The sequence below is a fragment of the Macrobrachium rosenbergii genome, chromosome 52 (assembly GCF_040412425.1).
Source record: "Macrobrachium rosenbergii isolate ZJJX-2024 chromosome 52, ASM4041242v1, whole genome shotgun sequence".
In the NCBI taxonomy this organism is placed as follows: Eukaryota; Metazoa; Arthropoda; class Malacostraca; order Decapoda; family Palaemonidae; genus Macrobrachium; species Macrobrachium rosenbergii.
The window spans coordinates 22,914,809-22,933,201 of NC_089792.1; the positions used below are offsets into that span (position 1 = coordinate 22,914,809).

General features: G+C 39.0%; 2 long non-coding RNA genes across 2 annotated transcripts in view; both read left to right on the forward strand.

The window, feature by feature from the left end:
* The window catches only part of LOC136833753 (uncharacterized), a 104,787-nt gene that overhangs the window by 10,465 nt on the left and 75,929 nt on the right, over positions 1-18,393 (forward strand). The window lies entirely within an intron of this gene.
* LOC136833907 (uncharacterized) lies at positions 5,192-6,308 on the forward strand. Its single transcript, XR_010851619.1, has 3 exons — positions 5,192-5,354; positions 5,802-5,929; positions 6,115-6,308. It is a non-coding gene; the product is annotated as an uncharacterized lncRNA (long non-coding RNA).

The window sequence follows — 18,393 nt, forward strand, 5'->3', positions numbered from 1 at the left end:
GCTCTCATATACATACATACGATCTATACATACACATACATAGTTATATATATATTATAAATATAGATATGTATATATACATTATATATAACATTTATATATATATCTACATAAATATACAGTATAGATAGATATATATTATATATATATATATTTATTTATGTACAGTACTGTATATATATTGTGTAATTATATACATATATATAGACATTTATATGTATATATATTTTTATATCACATTGTATATATTTATATGTATAGGCTATATATATTTATATTTATATATACATATATAATATATATGTATATATAAAATATATAGCCTATACATATAAATGCATATAATTATATATAATGTGTAGATATAAAATATATAGGCTATACATATAAATATGTATATATATATGTATATAATTACACAATATATATACATATATGTATATATACAGTACTGTATATAAATATATATATATATATATATATATATATATATATATATATATATATGTATCTATAATGTATATGTATTTATATAATATATAGATACATATACACATAATATGTGTATATATATATATATATATATATGTATATATATATATATATATATATATATATATATATATATATATATATATATATATTTATATGTTTTTATATTAATATACTGTATATTCATATGTATATATATATGTATGTATATATATATATATATATATATATATATATATATATAAACAAAATCCATGAAGGAAAGAGAAACACTGGAGTGCTGCGAGGCCTTTCGACTGGCGTCCTTTACAGAACAAAATAATTCTCTATTTTTTCCTTTGTAATCCCCATCTGTCATTTATATGAGCTTTCTTTGTAAACATACTTTTGTATTTCTTCATCAGTCTGCTGAGTAAAGGACGCCAGTCGAAAGGCCTCGCAGCACTCCAGTGTTTCTCTTTCCTTCGTGGATTTTGTCTTTATTTATATATTCATCACGTTCCATATTTTCGTGATTCAGTTATACACACACACACGCATAATATATATATATATAGAGAGAAACTAGACATAGTGGTGAGTGGCACGCGTTTGCTTAATTATAACATTCACGTTAACCCAAAATGAAGCAAAACGTTCTTACAACACCTTATGTGATTTATAATTACCTGAAAAACGGTAAAATAAAGCATTAAAAATGTTTAAATCAAAATTCCTGAACTGGATCACTGCTAAATGGAAAATAGTTGTGAGCAATGTTGTTGATTTTATTGTGGGAACAAATTAATTTCTACTACTTTCGCTTATTAGGCGATGCAGTGGCATACCTGTGAAAGTGAATTGACCAAAACCTTATTATATTGTCTCAGAATTGACGAGTTGCTCATTGTCTTCTTCTTCTTCTTTTCTGAAGCCCAGATATCACGCAGAACTGGGCTGTGACTGGCTATCATTACTGTAGTGTTTATTGGGTGTTCCCGTTTTGCCTGTAACGCTCAAGTGTTTGTGTCTCTGTGAGTTTTAGTTTCTTGCAATCCGGTATCTTGAAAGGAAAGGGTTTCCAGTGTACATATTGAATGTACTGTAGTCATTGCTTAAGGGTCTTTGCAGCGCCCCCTCGGCCCCTCGTTGCAACCTCTTTCATTCCTTTTACTGTACCTCCTAACATGTTCTCTTTCTTCCGTCTTACTTTCCACCCTCTCCTGACAATTGATTCATAGAGCAACCAAGAGTTTTCCTCCTGTTACACCTTTCTACTCTCAATTTCCGTTTCAGCGCTGAATGACCTCATAGGTTCCAGCGCTTGGCCTTAGACCTAAATTGAATATCCTTCTATTCTACATATTGAAATGCAGAATCCTCTTAGAACCACTCGTGGTTGGAGGAGAGCTCTCAGCTTTCTGCTCATCCCACACAAACTTTTCTCTTTGCTATCTTGGAAGCTGCTGCTATATTTCATCTTCTTGATACAAAGTATTGAATTGAACTGAGTATAAAATTTAGGCCAAAGGCCAAGCACTGGGACCTATGGTGTCATTCAGCGCTGAAATGGAAATTGACAGTAAAAGGTTTGCAAGGTGTAACAGGAGGAAAACCTCGCAGTTGCACTGTGAAACAATTGTTAAGAGAGGGTGCTGAAAGTAAGATGGAAGAAAGAGAATATGAAAGGAGGTATAGTAAAAGGAAAGAAAGGGGTATGCAGCTAGGGGCCGAAGGCACGCTGCAAAGAACCTTATGTAACGCCTGCAGTGCACCACATGAGGTGCACTGACAGCCCTCCCTCCTACGGGGTATAATTTGCCTTGTGTGACAGCACTGGTCGCAGTCAAAGTAAAAATAAGATTATAGTACCAACGGCCATGAATGTAGTGATGTATCTTATTCATCGCTCAGGTGTTTCAGGACTTCATCTGCATCACATAGTGTTACGTCAAGAACATCCAATATCAGAACAAATCATTATATGCAAGCTTTTCCTTTGCTCCATAATGTAACTGGGCACCTATCTAGTACCCTGGGTTGAGATATGGTGGTCCAGTGGTTGAAGGGAATCCAGAGTAACCAGCAACTTAGCAACTAAAACAGAGCATTAACGCTAATGTAAGGCAGAAACAGTGATATAATGAGAGAGATATATGGGTTCCCAAGACTGACTGTTAATTAAAGCATAAGCTTACTATATCTGTTGATTCCCCATTTTTTCAGTTGGCTATAGTTTGATGCTTTTGAACTAAGGAACCTTTGTGGACTCCCCCAATTCCTTGCTTTGAGCTTCATTGGGAATCATTATCACATTCACACATACACAAACCCACACCATCTAGTACCACAATCTTGCCATTGTATATCCTTTCTTTACCTCCTCAGCCCGTTGTTATTGTAAATTATTCTTACAGACATTTATGCCGAGTCCTGTGGCCTTGGAAAGCAAAAGTCAAAACCTAACACACATCTTAGGTGAGACGCCTTAGCGGCAAAGTCTGGAACTGGGCGGGACCTTCCATGAAAGCTGGAATCTGTCTCGAGTCTCACCCATGACCTCTGGACAGGGCTTTTGGCCGAAAATTAACTTCCTTTGGTGTTGGCGACTGTCATCTCAGTCTAGTTCATTTTAACTACAATTATACTGTTAATTTGCATCCACCATTTTCTTCCGTGTTTATCCGGAAGTTTCATTTGAGTTCTTTTAGGAACTTGACGAAAAAGTCCATCCATATTTCTATAAGACCTTATCCGTCAGCGGTTTTCTTGGAAGAGTAAATCGTGTTTCAAGAATGTAAAATTTCAGCTCATTCGGGAAAATAAACCACAAAAAAACCAAGAAACTAAAAAAGAAATGGATTAAAATTGACAATTAAACCATACAGAGGTAAATTGTGAAGTGAGAGAGAGAGAGAGAGAAAGGAACAGGTGAGATATGTAGAGGTCAGAGTTCTAGGGGACAGAAGGAATAAGACTCCGGAGTAAATACGTGAAAACAAATGACATTAAAACTAGGTAGATAACTGACATTACCTTACTGAGTATTAAAATACCAGCCTTTCTTAAAAGCAATGTTTTATATATTTATTAAGCTTTTTAATTGATTATATTCTCGCTTCTGATAAATGTTTATCTAGTAATCTTTAAATTAGAAAGCTCGCAGCAAGGATATATTAATTCAACAAAACTAACAAAGATTTATACAAAATAATATACATAGGTTTTTAAACCTCGAAAGCTGATCTGAAAGATGGTGGTTCGTCTGTTTTGGATTGAAAAGAAGGAAGAGAATTGTTACACGAAAGCGACATCTGCGATTTAGACTTATAAAAGATCATTGTTGGGATCCTTGGAGTGTAGGATAGACAGTGGGCATTTGCACATTGTGAAAATGATGACGTTTCCCCTGTATGAGAATTCTTACAAAATACTAAAGTAACAAATAAACAAGTAAAAAATTCGCCTAAGTTTCTTCAGCGCAATCGAGGTTTCTGTACAGCCGCTGCAGCGTATAATCAAGGACACCGAAAATAGATCTATCCTTCGGTGGTCTCGGTATAATACTATATGAGCCGCGGCCCATGAAACTTTAATCACGGCCCGACGGTGGCCTATCCTACATCGTTGCCAGAAGCACGATTATGGCTAACTTTAACCTTAAATAAAATAAATAAACTACTGAGGCTAGAGGGCCGCAGTCTTTTTGTATGATGATTGGAGGGTGGATGGTCAACACACCAACTTGCAGCCCTCTAACCTCAGTAGTTTTTAAGATCTGAGGGCGGACAGAAAAAGTGCGGACAGACAGACAAAGCCGGCACAACAGTTTTCTTTTACAGAAAACTAAAAATATAGAACGTTTAGCCGTCAAATGGTTTAGAATCTTCATAAACGTTTCACCAAGAAATTTGATTTTCCTGAAGCTTTCATTCATTAAGTGAATTACAATAGACTACAAGAAATCAAATCTCCAACTACATACATTTTTCTAGAATCCATTGCTTTCAATCCTACAAGAATTCTCTGCGAAATTCTTAAACACTGTCTTTTAAAGTGGATTTGGAATATCTTTACGTAAAATGGAAGCCTTGATTTTATTTGTAATCAGAGGTTCATAAGCATTTTGTCTTTTAAAATGGATTTGGTATCTCTGGTTACGTGTAATGTAAGCCTTTATTTTATTCGTAATCAAATGTTTCATAAATAAAACGAAGGCTTCATTTGATGTAACCAAAAGATTAAGAGAACGTCGATGAGAGAAAACAGTAAAAAGGAAACTGTTTAAGAAAGGCTTTTGGCCTGAATCTCGCCACGCAGACCCGAGCGAGTGACTGTTCTTGGGTAACGATTGTCCTTGGTAGTTGCTCCTGGAGCGGAGAGTCCTTGGTAGGCGACGTCTACCTTCATCGGAAGTAATTATGACGAACCAGAGAGCATTCTTACGTCGACCCGCGAACATCCTGTTTTGATTGTGCTTGTGGCAGTTCGATTTTCGAGTTAATGTTTGTGTTGAGATTTATTGGATTTTTTTACACCGAGTATTTTTTACACGGTATTGTTTGCGGATTTATCAGTTCTAAGTTTAATTTTGTTTTAAGGTTTTTACTGAATGATTTTTTGTTTGTCATTTGACTCCAGATTCGATATTAATCCTGCGCTACTTAAAAGAATCTTGTTTTTACGCTTAGGTAGATAACTGAATATGCTTTTGTTTCAGGTCCTCCGTGTTAACGATCACTCTGGTGAAGGTACACATCAGACATGGGTATTCTTAACTACCGAACTGGGTCATCTGTTGAACGACGATCTTGACAGAAAACGAATTTACGCCACGTCAGTTTTCAAGATGATAGGTAAAATAAAGAAGATAGAAGGAAAAAGTGAGTGTTTTGTTCATGTCTTTGCAAAACCGAATGCCTTTTTTTTTTTTTTTTATCCTCCATCCTTGTAGGGGTGGTGTCCTACAGGGCGGTGCTCCTACAGGGGTGGAGGTACTCCCTTGAACTTTTTATGGTAGGACGGAAGTCCTGCCATAATTAGTTCCGGGGAGGAAATTCTAAGTAGAGCAAAGCAATCTCGGTTACTTGCTGAATGGCCATATGAAGTTTGGAAGGATTCATTTTGATGCTAGTTGGTGAATTTAGTTGAAATTGTGGTTCAATTATAGTTGGTTTCATTCATTCTTGAGTTAGACAAATCTTAAATTGAGCAAGTTTCAGGAAAATTAAAATAGAAGATAATTTAAGCTACTAGATATGTAATCGTAACGTAAGAATTATAATCCTTAGTCGATATTGGCTAGCTGTCTATTGTAGATTTATTTACAGGCAAATCCGTGATGTGGTCTGACTGAATATTTAGAACGGTGACCTTCGTTAAGCTGTAGTTACAAATGCGCGAGCTGAAAGAATGGAATGAAAATAGTTTGTCCTTCTCAATCTTGATTTTCTGAAAGGTAATAATTTTTTATTGAAGTTAATTACCCGAGTTGAGTTTTAATTTGCTTATTTGATAAATGGATTCTTTACCAGTTAACTCCCACCTTATAATTAAGCTGTTTCTAGGGTAGTAAATCAAACCTGTGACTTTTTCTGTCTTTAAATTCTGCTGAACCATTCCTAACGTTAATCTCTATTCCAGGTTAATTTAAATCAGCCGGTATGACCTGATTACTGAAGACAAAATTATCAGAGGTTAGGTTCCTGAAATAAGAACAAATATCGTATTAACCTTGGGGCCGAAAGCGTAACCAGTTATGGTGCTGAGATGTTAATTGTCATGAATTTCCTAGTCTCTTCAGAAATCTTGGATGAATTAAAAACATAATTTTAAAACAATGGTGAACTATCTTTATCCTCAACGTTGTTTGTATGGTTACTTTTTGAAATAAGGATGTACATTGTTCAAAAAACTTATTAAGGTCTGTGGCTTTGCCTTTTGGGGAGGCCTGAAATGGGTTGCTGTACTGGTCCTTGTGAGACAAAGACTGCACAGTGATTATGAAATTGGAGGTACTTCTGAAGTACTTGGTTAACCAAAATTGACTCTGCTTGTATTATAGGTCTTGGAAATTGGGAGAACAGCAGTAACAATGTAAGGTTACCAAGGGTAGGAATTAAACTTTCAGTGACTTGAGTTAGTGTAGTTATTCTTGTAATCAATTAAAAATTACAATTTTAATTACTAGAGGATATTGAAGTATTAGAGACTGGTTGCCACTAAATTCAGGTGGATGGTAGTGGTAGAAATGAAAATACCTAGTGGAATGAGATACTTGGTAGTTTACTCTTAAAACGAAGGAAGCTGTTGATCAAAATTTTCCAGGTTTTGTGGGTGCCTGTGCTGTATAGTTTTGATAAGGATCTGCTTTTAAATTACAAAGCTGTAATTTAATTCTTGGTACCGTCCGAAGTTACCGTTAATTTTGAGGTAGGGAGGTGGGTAAGCCACGTCTATCGTATAATGAAATCTCTGAAAAAAATTGCCTGTTAGATAGAATACTCAAAACACTTAAAACACACTAGACAAAATATATGAAAGCTTACGAGGGTGAGTTAAGTGTCATGAGGCTAATGGCCTGTCCACACTAGCGGGCATGCCCGTCGGGCACTTCCAGCCGTTTATATTTTCTCTCGCTTCTGAGGCATCGTTACCAGACAATCGCACCGTTCTGGCTCCACACTCGGTTGGTCAGGATAGTGGAACGGGTTATGGGAACAGTGTTTGCCCGCCGATCAGGCCCGCTCGTCTAGACGCTTTTTACTGTGCATGTACGGAGGTTGAACTGCCTAGTATGGCGCAATAACAAAATTCGCGTAGCAAAAGCACTCGTCACGAATAGAAGGACGAATAGGGAACCAACAGACTGTGCTTGATGGTTGCTCGCACTGCTTCCTCGTGTAAAGGTCATATTAAAAAAATTAATAGCGTATTTAAGTGGCGTTTCTCAATGCCACTTTGATGTCGGCAGAATCCAGAAAAATGGGTCATTCGATTGTCCACTTAAACGAGCAGCGCCATCTTTATATTAGATTGTCTAGTAGCTGAGCCTAACATTGCCAACCATGATATATCGTTCAGACAATATATGTAGATTTAGTTTCTTCGTAATTTAGTAGTTGCAACCAGGTTACTCTAAAAAAAAACTACTCAGAACATTTTTTCTAATTTAAAACAATAGTAACACCAATTAACAGTGTAACCGTAGAGAAGTAGCCTGATCAGTAATGGCTTCGAGAGCCTGAGTAGTATAAACTTAACGTTCGATTATATAGACTTTAGAGCAGTTGGTTGGTTATAAGTAACTGAAACAAAAGCATTTTTATTAGTGCAGAGATGTAAGAAGTCACAAAACGCGTGGAAAGTGTCTTCACAGGCTTGTGTTATAAAGAAAATGCATACCTTTGTGGGGACTAGAGTCGACAGTGCACCTCACAATGTGCACTGTAGGCATTACCAGTTCTTTGCAGCTTCCCTTCGGCCCATAGCTGCAACTCCTTTTATTCATTGTACTATATACCGTTAGTTCTTTCTTCGCTCTTACTTTCCACCCTCTCCTAACAACTTTAATTTTTAGCGCTGAATGACCTCATAGGTCCCAGGGCTTGGGCTGTGGCCTAAATTTTATATTCCGATAAAATCGTAAGAAAAATGTGTAGGGTATGGAGTGGTTGATATTATTAGGTATTGTAATTTTGCTTGTTGGCAGAGCAGATAAGTTGCAGACTTGACTTAAGTAGACCATTAAACATTGATGAAGGTAGATCATTAATGAGACCTAGAGTAAAGATGGATCGATTAAATGAAGTCTGTATGGCCTAGGTTACTGTACCTCCGTTCACATTCTCGTTCTTCCATCTTGCTGTCCACCCTCTCCTAACAATTGATTCATAGTGCGACTGCGAGGTTTTCCTCCTGTTACACCTTTCAAACCTTTTCACTGTCAATTTCCGTTTCAGTGCTAAATGGCCTTAGTTGCCCCAGTGCTTGGCATGTATGCCTAACATCTATAAATCTACAGTCTATGTAGGCGTGGGGAGTAGTAATGATTTGTGTTGATACCCGGGAGTAAATGAATTGGAAGAAGCAGCAGAGCGAGAGACAGAAAAATTGTCACTATTAAGCCCTGTCCACACCAGCGGGCAATGCCTGACGGGCAAACACTGTTCCCATAACCCTTTCCACTATATAACGAGCTTTACTGACCGACCGAGTATGGAGCCAGAACGATGCAATTGCATGGTAACACTGCTTCAGAAGCGAGAGAAAATATAAACAGCTGGAAGTACCCGACAGTCATGCCCGCTAGTGTGGACAGGCCATTAGTAGTGATGAGATTTGAAGCACTACTGAAGAGACTTCCATCGTGTAGGTGTATGAATCGGCTAAAGGATGACTAAGGCAGTGTCATTTGAATTAGAGAGAGTGCCTTAGCCGTGTAGATATATTAAGACAATGTGTAATGTATCTTACTGTTAAAAAGTGTTTTCTGTTTAGTAATTTTTACCAGAAACTGCTTTTGACTTTTGTGGAATCGACAGTAAAATAAAAATGGCTTGTGACCGAATAGTTTGTGTGCTTAGTGAAATTAATGATGAACTATTTTTGACTTTCAGATAGTGGAATCCACAACAGAGTTGCAGGTTAAACATGGGAACTCTGTGCATTTCTGAAGAAGAGAAAGGTGAGTTCTCTCTATTTGAATATCATAATGGAAGTATATATTTTTTTTTCCAGAAAATATGCCAGTTTGAAATCTCATAATTTCTTGTTATAAAGTTCTCTGTTCTTGCTCAGATGGTAGGTGATGGATTTAATGTTCTTTTCATTTTATCTTTAAAAGAGTTAGCTTATATTGAATAAGCCCTTTTCTTTAAATTCTAATGTTAAATTGCGATACTGGATTGTACCATGATAATTCTGTCAGATCCACTTGTGTCATAATCTCTTGTTTCATAACCCTGTCAGAATCTCTTGTGTCATAACTCTGTCAGAATCTCTTGTGTCATAACTCTGTCAGAATCTCTTGTGTCATAGCTATGTCAGAATCCGTTGTCATAACTCTTTCAGAATCTCTTGTGTCATAACCCTGTCAGAATCTCTTGTGTCATAACTGTCAGAATCTCTTGTGTCATAGCTCTGTTAGAATCTCTTGTGTCATAACGCTGTCAGAATCTCTTGTGTCATAACTGTCAGAATATCTTGTGCCATAACTCTGTCTTGTGTCTGGTCGTAAGTCTAAGGAAAAGTTCCTCGTTCCAGGATTCGATGAACCTCCATGTAGACCTGTTTATCTCGAAAGCATTGCGCTTGAACAGGATATAACTATGCCCTGTGTAGCAGTGCTTCTATCTATCGCCAGAGGAACTGTACACGTGACTACAACGAACTACTGTTTCAGAGTTTTAGAAAATACTGTAATGGGTATGATTTCGTTTATAACTGCGTCATAGAATAAATTTGTTTGGTATAACCCCTTGACCTCTTGGACCAGGGCATAAGCATCTTTCATTTCTGTGGGCTTTAATACAAAGAACAGAATTTGTCTTGCGTTTGAATGTCAGGTCGACTCTGAAATTCTGTCAGTCGCATGATTGCCTATAGCTGACAAGGAATCCCAGTCATACACTAGCTATGCACTGGATATGGTATTGAGAGATGTTTCCATCGTAGCTGGGGCCAGAGACTATGAGGTGTTGGTTACTTAGACCATTATCCTATTTAGGTAACCTACAGTGGTATAGTGCAGCAGCCATGGTATCTCTATCAGCCAAAGTAATCAAGGTTCTTTCAACAATGTCTGTTTACACTCTGTTCTTGTTTCACAGTCCTGTCATCAGTTTCCTCATGCTCACTGTGAAATAATTGCATCCAAGATACAGCATCATTTATCAATATCATGCAGTCTTTAACTCATTTCCTTCACTAATTAGGAAGGCTAATAGCCCTCGCAATGGAAGCCCTCATTTTCCGTAATCATTGTTCGAGTAATTAAATCAGAGTTAGATATCGTAGAGGAAGTAATTGGTTCCCAAAAAGGCTTCGTTGAAATAGGCTGCAATTTTATACCTCATTCGCTTTTGCGTTGGTCGAACTCTCTAATAACAGAAATTTATTTATTACGCATTGGTTCCCTCAAGTTAACAGCGCCTTGTTAATGTTGCTTTACTATTTGTTTTCAATATCATGTTTTCAATATCATCATCATTATTATTTATTATTATTATTATTATTGTTTAGTTAGTACTTTGATGGTTATCTGACGAAGAAGACAAATGCAGTGGATAATATCGTAGGTTTAGGGTCATGCAACATCATTATCCCAAGAGCCCTAAGAGAGAGAGAGAGAGAGAGAGAGAGAGAGAAGAAGAAAGGGTTGGGGGAGAGGGAGAGTCTGTATATAAGAACGACGGAAACTACCGAGAAAAAAGAAGTTTTAGATGTACCCATGATATTTTAAAACCTCGTACTTCCCGCAGTCGTCTGCCGCTGAGTCAAAATCACTTTCTACGGCTTCGTTTTATTTTCTTGCTTTTTTCTCTTATGTTATTCTCATTTGCTGCTTTCCTATTCCGGTGCGATTTTTTTTATAGCCTAGCAGAAAATTGCTTTCTCTCTCTCTCTCTCTCTCTCTCTCTCTCTCTCTCTCTCTCTCTCTCTCTCTCTCTCTCATTTCTTTTTCGTAATTCATATTCGTTCCTCTTTCCAATTTTTCAGCTCAAATCTTTTTTTATCGGCATTTTTCCTAAGGTTATTTAATAATGTTTACAGGTGTTCAGTTTTTTGTTTTTTTGTTTCTTATTGCCGGTACACTTCCATTTCTTTCCGCATTACCGTTCTTCCCCCTCCATGAGAGCTTCACAGCCATACCACCACAGCGACAACAAGAAGTGAAAAATGCGCCGAAGTTTCTTCGGCGCAATCGAGGTTTCTGTACAGCCGCTACAACGTATAATCAAGGCCACCGAAAATGGCTCGATCTTTCGGTGGTCTCGGTATAATGCTGTATGAACCGCGGCCCATGAAACTTTAACCACGGCCTGGTGGTGGCCTATCCTTTATCGTTGCCAGAAGCACTATTATGGCTAACTTTAACTTTAAATAAAATCAAAACTAACTACTGAGGCTAGAGGGCTGCAAATTGGTATGTTTGATGATTGGAGGTGGATGATCAACATACCAATTTTGTAGCCCTCTAGCCTCAATAGTTTTTAAGATCTGAGGATGGACAGAAAAGTGCGGACGGCCAGACAAAGCTGGCGCAATAGTTTTCTTTACAGAAAACTAAAACAGAGCGACAAAAGACAAAAAGAAATTAAAAAAAAACAATGCTCAGTGACCCTATCACAACCTCAGCAGTAACCGGAGCCATAAAAGCAAATGGAGTCACTCTACGTCTACGGCATAGCAAGCACAGCATGTGACGAACACAGCATTGAAACCCAACATGACTAAAGCTATAAAAGCAAATGAGGTCACTCCACAACATCGCCAACACAGCACAGCATTTTGTCTCATTTTCCACCCTTTAGGCCCCCTTTCCAGTCTCTTGGTCTTCTCTTCATCCGTTGTCACCATCTTCATCCCTTGATACTCAACCTTATCCATTAACATCCTGTCTACCCCTTAGCACTCCCTGATCCCTAGACAGCCCCTCATAGCTCCCCTCCCCCTTGCACACCCTTCCATCTACTAACCCCTAACGACTCCTCAACCACTCCCCAGTTGAGTCCAACTACCATCATCTTCAACTGGAGTCGTAATGACCTCACACTGCTTATGGCACCCTCCATTTGCGTTTTAGTTTTCTGAGAGGAAAACTATTGTGCCGGCTTTGTCTGTCCGTCCGCACTTTTTTCTGTCCACCCTCAGATCTTAAAAACTACTGAGGCCAGAGGGCTGCAAATTTGTATCTTGATCATCCATCCTCCAATCGTCAAACATACCAAATAGCAGCCCTCTAGCCTCAGTAGTTTTATTTTATGTAAGAAAGTTAGCCATAATGGTGCGTCTGGCAACGATATAGGCCAGGCCACCAGCGGGTCGTAGTTCAAGTTTCGTGGGCGGCGGCTTACTCAGCATTATACCGAGACCACCGAAAGATAGATCTATTTTCAGTCGCCTTGATTATACGCAGTAGCGGCTGTACAGAAAACCCGATTGCGCCGAAGAAACTTCGACGTACTTTTTAGTTGTTTCTCTTTGATGCTAAATGTGCAATTGGGGGCCACATATTGGTTGTTACCGCCTTTGGACGGAGCCTGAATTGGAAACAGTTTTGATGGAATCACGATCTGTCCTGATTCCAGATTTGTAAGTTTCGATATTATAATATCTCAGTTATATGAAATAACAAGATTGGTTTTACCACTTACAGTCAGGCAAACTTTGGAAGTCATTAAATTATGTAGTTATGATTGTGGGTTTAATTTGAATGCAAAATTCATCACCAGTTGTCGCAAATTTATAAATGGAGTTTTTGAAAATCATTTAGTTCCTAAGGCTTTTCGAATGCCTGTGCCATAGTTCCGGGTATGTAGACGCTGTTATGGCTATTATAACTGTTGGCGCTAGGTAAATAAACTCTCAGTAATATTGACTGGACAAGTCTCTTCTATTAAATTTGCACTAGAAATAAGACATGAACATTTAAGGTGTAAATCCAGTATATACAGAGAAGTTACAAATAATTTATATCATCTGCATTACTTTTCAGTTAATTTTATCAACATGAAAATATCTGTATTCTCTTCAGTGCTCTGCGAGAATTACCTTTGTCAGCCTTGACTCTGAAAAACGAACTGCAGGACATTAGAACTACAGGTATGGACTTATGTTATCCAACTCATATTTTTTTATACTTGTTACAACACAATTGTGAGGACATTTTATACTTGAAGTGAGAAGCCAGAATTATCTATGAAAACTCTTTCTTTGCTTTAATGTATCGGCTTTCAGGCTATCAAATCAACGAAATACCACTTAAAGACGTGTGCTTATAAGAAATTGTGCTGCCAGTGACGATATTGTTTATAAAATCCCAGGTCTGGATTGTGATTTATGTTGTTTGGGCCAAGCAAGTATAAATTCACTTAAGTGCAATATAAAATAAATTTACTTGGCCATTTAAGAATATTGCTCCGTCAAATCTCATAGGATCGAATATAATCACAGGTAAAAAAGTGATGAAATCACAAAAGGGGTAGTAAAGCCCAGCCTTAAGAGACAGATATGGAGGTCAGGGGATACAAAGGAATGGTAGGGCGTAGGGCTTTACTCCGCAACCTGATAAATTATGATGAAAGCGAAAAGTAGAAGTAGGAGTCTTTTCTGTATTGGTCCTCTGGACTGGGAGAAACTTTTTGGTTAAATGCCCTAGTCTTGCCATTAAGAAGTTAAATGTAATATATTTTCTCCTAGAATGACATGATGTGAATGGTAACTATGTCTATTTTAAAGCTAGTGATCACTTGTTCACCGTAACCGAAAGTATTTCATGGTTGAATGTCCCAGTCTCGAGGAGTAAGAACACGTTTCTCTTCATGGCTGAATGAGAATAATAATTATTCTCCTTCAAGGCTGGTTAGATATGTTGTTTGTAAATCCAGTAGTGTATTTGAGTTCATGGAGGTGAATGACCTGCTCCGTAAATGTAGTGTATTTTTTTTTACAGTTATGAGTATTTGCATTTTTACCAGTTTTATACCATGTTATTTTTTTTAATGAGCGGGTATGAGAATTTCTGTCACCGTTACTGAAAGAGTCAGTAAAGGAAGTTTTATTCGCAACAGCCAATTGCCAGTCGTTAAGTTCCCATCTATCCTTTAATCAGCAATAGCTTGTCAAGATTACAAGGCTGTAACCACTAACCTCTTGAATTTTATCATTAATAAACTCATTTTGCTAACTATTTGCATGCCTATGATCAGTAACGTGGAAAATAAAGCTACAAAACTGTATTTGCTAACGCCCAGTTGTTGCTAGCTCCCAAACTGGTTTCCCCGCAGGGGGATAGTGCCATCAATGCACCGCTGCTGTGCTGTAGACATTACTTAAGGTTCTTTGCAGCGTCCCTTCGGTCCTTGGCTGCAACCCCTTTCATTCCTTTTACTGTGCCTCCGTTCATATTCTCTTCTTCCACCTTACTTTCCTCAACCCTCTCCTAACAATTGATGTATAGCGCAACTGCGAGATTCTCCTCCTGTTACACCTTGCAAACTTTTCTCTCTCAATCTCCATTTCAGCGATGAATGACCTCATATACAGTATAGGTCCTAGTGCTTGACCTTGGCCTAAATTCTATATATTCTGTTCCCAAATTGGCCAACACTCGCTAATACCCATCTGTAATTGTTGTCTCGTTGATACCAGAATTTGCTCTGTTAGTGCAGCAGATTGCTGTAAAAATCGTTCAGATAGTGAAACAAGCATGAAATTTGGCACAAACATTCCTAAGACTACGCTCTCTTAGAAAAGGGCGCTGGCCACCTGAAAATCCAAGATGGCAGCTATTTTTCAAAATGGCCGCCATCTATGTTGAGATTCACTGGTTTGGGAGCATCTATTGGATGGAATATGCCAGTTTTTTTTTTTAAACCTCGACTTTTAGGTTATAAAATGTTCCATACCACACATTTTATTGAAAACCCTTACTAAATGAATTGTAACCAAGATGGCATACAAAATGGTTGCCATAAAAGTTTTTTTTCTATCCACAGCGCTAGCAGACATAGAGACCAACTGTTTTTATTTAATGGTATATTCATGTGATCAGACAGTTTAACTAATATGCTATTTTCAACTGAAATAGTAATGGTATGGTCACATACAACATTGTGTCTAAGACTGTAACCATAAAAAGAAAAGAAGAGAAATACGGACTAAACGCAACCAATCTATGTATAGGTCTCTCAACCTACACCTTTGAAAAATTCGAGGATAAGAAGGTAGGCATAGCATGACACGTTGGATGCTCAAGCTAGATTATCTACTGAAGAGGGCAATATTTATCTAGACTTCACATTTGCAAGTGCACAGAGCTGTGCAGGAAGACCCAGCTTGTAGCACTTGCACCTTTCCCGACAGCCTGCTTTGCATCCACATTTGGTAAGCTGTTGGCAACTCTTGGCTAAGGGCGAGTTGGTTGTCCAGAGGACTTGCCATGCTTCACCAGACTTTTGCCATCCCCACTCAGCAGGGTTCTCTGGCTGTGGCTGACACTGGGTGGCCTGCCCCCACACACAACCAGCCTGGTACGCAGCACGCTTGGTGTGTTGGAGGAGAGCTCCCCTGGTTGGTGGAATGGCCTCATATGCCCTTTGTTTTCTGGCAAACATATCAAGTCTAGCCTCATCCACAGTGCCAGCAGTGCTGGATCTTTCATACATAAGTATGACAAACCTCTCCAGGACCTTCAGGTCACTCTCTTCCACTCTGAGAGGGTAGTGACTCAGTTTGGAGAACACAGTGGAGGCCTCTGGAAAGATGTATCTGGCCAGGGTTCAGAAAATCAGTGACATCCTGCACTTTCTGCATCACGTGTTTGATCGTAGCAACAGAATGAGCCTGATCACGCAGGAGAGGAAGCAATGAAGTTATGGTTACTTCAAATTCTGGGCTTCTTCATTGAAGGTGATGAGCTGACCACGTCAGATTCACTGCATCATCTATTTCCTGGGTGACTATGACCTTGTCTAGCCACTGATACTCCAGTGCAAGCTGTGGCCCCAAGATATCTGTGGGTGGCTTTGGTATTGCAGTGTTTGGTGGCACAGGGTTCTTTGTTTGAAAGGAAGCTGGTGAGATGTTTGTGAATGTGTCCGGCAATTCAGGCACCGACCTCACTTTCTCAGGTGCAAACTTTAGTTGCTGTCTTTCCTGTCCAGTGTTCTCTCCTTGGTGGGGTGCTGAAATATGGAGATGCTAGTTCCTTGGAAGGAGGTAGTGGCAGTAGTTGCAGATGGGTTGTGGTCGATGTTGTCCATCACTGCAGTGGTGAACAACCCTTTTCGCAGTACTGGGGACAGACCACACCCTCCTCCACATATTTGCTAACTGTGGCATCTCCTAACTGTGCAGAGACCTCCAGTACTCTGTCATAAGAGATACTGAGGCCATACTGATGTAGCATTTCAACCAGGTTTCTCTTCCTGGTTTTGGCATAGACTGAGAGTCCCATGTAGACTGGGAATGGTGTTTCTCTGTCTTTGGAGTGTCTATGAGTTGTTGCCCTCTTTGTATCGGGAGTAGCAGTTGAACTGCATGAGCTGTGCAATGGCCTGGTCTGACTTTGATGCTCCAAATCGTAACTGTGACTTGATGTCAGCCCCATGCTCAACCATCCCTACAAACTGGAGCAGGAGAGGAGGCACAGAATTTCGTACACAAGCCTCAGAAAATGTGCCATCAAACCGTGACTGATGATCAAGTATAGACTTTCTGAGAATATTTGCTGCTTTAGCAATGATAACTGCCTCTGAAAGATCAGATGATTGAGCAAGTGCTTTTCCCACAACCTTTTGAAATGCAAGTAATACATCTCTGCCAGATTTATGAGCCTCAAGTTCTGGAATTTCTGCCAGAAGTTTGTCTTTGAGTCTCGTGGAATTTACACTTGGTGACTCTACACCTAATTGTTCCAGACGTTGTTGGTAGAGGTGGCAAATATCTGCCAGCCGAAATGTGACTGGATCATCTGAACAAAGGTTGTTTTCAACAATGTATGTCATCAGTTCTGACAGAACTAGTGGATACACATCTGATTCTGACTCAGTGCTACCTTGGTCTTTCTCAAGGCCTCAGGTAGGACCTTTTTCTGTTGTAGAGGGCACAAAGACAGGCATGGTGATACTTAAACTCCTGTGCAATGACATCCCCACCAGTCAACTTAGCAAGGAGCTTGCCATCACTAAGTATCTCTGCACATTCACGCAATTTCAAGTCAAGGCCCTTAGTACTAGCCTGTCTGAGATCAGATGCAGGTGCCACTTTCTCACAGAAAATGCAAACTTCATTGTCATGACTGGTTCGGCGCAGTTTTGCGACTAGTCTCAGTGTTGCTGGTCTGGTCATTGGATTGTCGCTTTCTTGCACGGTCCAGTTTAGTGTTGTTAAACAACAAGCGACAGTTCACATGGTATTTTGCTGCATTTTTCCTGAGAGTGGCCTCTATGCCATCACCTTCATCCAGCCTTGCTGGATCCATTATCAGTGGCATTTCATTAATTTCACTGAACATGGGAATGTTCCTTGCCAGCATTGTGTACCCATCATGGTCTAGGACATGATGACTTGGAGGTGATGTCAGTGCTCACCTCTTTTGTCCTTCTGACAAAGACAACACAAACTCCAGTTTGTTTTTCTACTGCTCAATATTGATTGGCATCACATTCTGCCATGATTTCACTTTTGATTAAGGCCGAGGGGTTATCCTTTACCACCTTAAACAAAGCACACATTCCTGTATGGAATTCAACAAGGTTCGGTCTCCCTACACCTAGCCCGATCATTCATCCAGTGCCATTTAAGTCCCGTGTGATCTGTACACCATCCGGTAAGTACATGAACCATCATGTACAGCCCCCATACCCTTGGCTCGGCTCTCCCGCGCTGGCACATCCTGTCTATTCAGGTGCGGCTATCTAACTATAGCTGGTCTGGGGCTGTTAGAAAGCATTTGGGACACTAAACTAAACTATACTACAACTACTAGTCTAAGACTACAGGATTAGTAAAGCTGGATTAGCTGGCACTGAACCCCATGCTGAGTTACACAGCAGTGATGTCACCAGTGTGCCCTGGTTGTGTGCAGACATACACTCTTTTACATTTATTAATTTTCCTTCAAAATTGATGAGTTATTCGAAAGAGATGGCCTCATTAGGATCTAAAACCACAGAAACCAAGATCCATGCTTAAAAC